Below are 2,744 nucleotides of genomic sequence, written 5' to 3' on the forward strand. Positions count from 1 at the left end.
AGAATTGCACCATCATTGTCTTTGGCAGGTTGCATTTCTTCAGCTGCCGTCGAAAGTACATCCTCTGTTGAGCTCTCTTGGCGAGGGAGCTGATGTTCAGTTCCCACTTGAGGTCCCGGCAGAGAATAGTGCCCAGGAAGCGGAAGGACTCCACAATTTTGACTGCGGAGTCTAACAGGGTGATGGCGGTGAGTGGGGCTGTATTCTTCCTGAAGTCCACAACCATCTCAACTGTCCTTAGAGCATTTAGCTCTAAGTTGTTCTGGCTACACCAGGTCACCAGGTTGTCAGCTTCCCACCTATAGTCAGACTCATCCCCACCAGAGATCAGCCCAATGAGGGTGGTGTCGTCCGACAAACTTCAAGAGTTTGACGGACAGATGATTGGAGGCGCAGCTGTTGGTATACAGGGAGAAGAGCAGTGGGCAAAGGACGCAGCCCTGAGGAGTTCCCGTGCTGATGGACCTGGAGTCAGAGACTTCTGTTCCCGGCTTAACGCACTGCTTCCTGTCAGAGAGGAAGTCTGTGATCCACCTGCAGGTGGAGTAGGGCACGTTCAGCTGGAAGAGCTTGTCCTGAAGCAGGGCAGGGATGATGGTGTTGAAGGCAGAGCTGAAGTCCACAAACAGGATCCTGGCGTAGGATGCTGGGGCGTCCACATGCTGTAGGGTGAAGTGGAGGGCCATGTTAACTGCGTCGTCCACAGACCTGTTGGCTCTGTAGGCAAACTGAAGGGGGTCCAGGAGAGGGTCTGTGATGGCTTTGAGGTGTGCCAGGAGCAGGCGCTCAAAAGACTTCATTACCACAGATGTAAGGGCGACCGGTCTGTAATCATTTAGTCCTGTTGGCCTTAGCTTTTTGGGCACAGCGATGATGGTGGAGGACTTGAGACAGGCTGGTACATGGCATGTCTCCAGGGAGGTGTTAAAGATGTTGGTGAACACCGGAGACAGCTGGCCAGCGCAGTGCCTGAGGGTGGCTGGAGAGACAGAGTCCGGCCCGGCTGCTTTGCGTGGATTCTGCCTCTTGAAAAGCCCATTAACTTCTCCCTCCTGAAAGGAGAGAGTCGTTTCTGTAGTATGGGTGGGGGATGGGGCCTCTTGGGTGGGAAGGGGTGGTTCAGGACAGTCCAATTGTCTTTCAAATCTACGGTAGAACTCGTTCAGGTCGTTGGCTAGGCGGGAGTCGTTAGTGGTGTGGGGCGCTCTGGGTTTGTAGTTGGTGATGTGCCTGAGCCCTTTGGCAGACAGAAGCAGCGTCGTTAGTAGAGAACTGGTGTTTTAGTGTCTCTGAGTACAGTCGTTTAGCCTCTCTCACCGCTTTGCTAAACCTGTTCTTCGACTCCTTGAATCTGTCTCTATCCCCACTCCTAAACGCTTCCTCCTTCTCCAACCTCAACCTTTTGAGCTTTGCTGAGAACCAGGGCTTGTTGTTGTTAAAGTTCACCCTGGTACGTGTTGGGATACAGCAGTCCTCACAGAAGCTGATGTACACAGCCTCTGTGAGTTCATCCAGACTATTGGTAGCAGTCGTGAACATATCCCAGTCAGTACAGTCTAAGCACGCCCGCAAATCTTCCACAGCCTCACTGGTCCACTGTTTAGATGTCCTCACAGCAGGTTTACAGAGTTTTAGTTGCTGCCTGTATGCACGAATCAGGTGGACCAAGGGAGTTCTGTGCGAGCCGAACAGCCCCGTGACCCACAAGAGAAACATCCCCGCCAAATTCGAGCGTTTGACGGGGTCTATCCGTGAAAAAATATTCACGTTTTTGAGTGCACATGCATTTCTGCTGCAAATGCCTCTGGAAGTTTCATGCCGTTCGTATGCCAATTGTGGCAACACGAAAATGACCCGTTTTCCCATTCCGAGGGATTTCTGTGCGACCCTAACAGCCCCGTGAGCCACAAGAGACACATCCCCGCCAATTTCTAGCGTTTCACGGGGTCTATCCGTGAAAAATATAGACGTTTTTGAGTGCACATGCATTTCTGCTGCAGATGCCTCTGGAAGTTTCATGCCGTTCGTACGCAATGTGGCAACACGAAAATGACCCCTTTTCCCATTCCGAGGGATTTCTGTGCGACCCTAACTAACAGCGCCCGTGAGCCACAAGAGAGACATCCCCGCCAATTTATAGCGTTTCACGGGGTCTATCCGTGAAAAATATAGACGTTTTTGAGTGCACATGCATTCCTGCTGCAAATGCCTCTGGAAGTTTCATGCCGTTCCTATGCAATGTGGCCACACAAAAATGACCCGTTTTCCCATTCCGAGGCATTTCTGTGCGACCCTAACAGCCCCGTGAGCCACAAGAGAGACATCCCCGCCAACTTCTAGCGTTTGACGGGGTCTATGCGTGAAAAATATTAAAATTTTTGAGTGCACGTGCCTTTCTGCTGCAAATGCCTCTGGAAGTTTCATGGCGTTCCTATGCAATGTGGCAACACGAAAATGACCCCTTTTCCCATTCCGAGGGAGTTCTGTGCCACCCTAACAGCCCCGTGAGCCACAAGAGACACATCCCCGCCAATTTCTAGCGTTTCACGGGGTCTATCCGTGAAACATATAGAAGTTTTTGAGTGCACATGCATTCCTGCTGCAAATGCCTCTGGAAGTTTCATGCGGTTCGTACGCAATGTGGCAACACGAAAATGACCCGTTTTCCCATTCCCAGGGATTTCTGTGCGACCCGAACAGCCCCGTGAGCCACAAGAGACACATCCCCGCCAATTTCTAGCGTT

The sequence above is a fragment of the Petromyzon marinus genome, unplaced genomic scaffold (assembly GCF_048934315.1).
Source record: "Petromyzon marinus isolate PM22_M1 ecotype Great Lakes invasive population unplaced genomic scaffold, UKy_Petmar_22M1.pri1.0 PM_G_Scaffold_321, whole genome shotgun sequence".
NCBI lineage: Eukaryota > Metazoa > Chordata > Hyperoartia > Petromyzontiformes > Petromyzontidae > Petromyzon > Petromyzon marinus.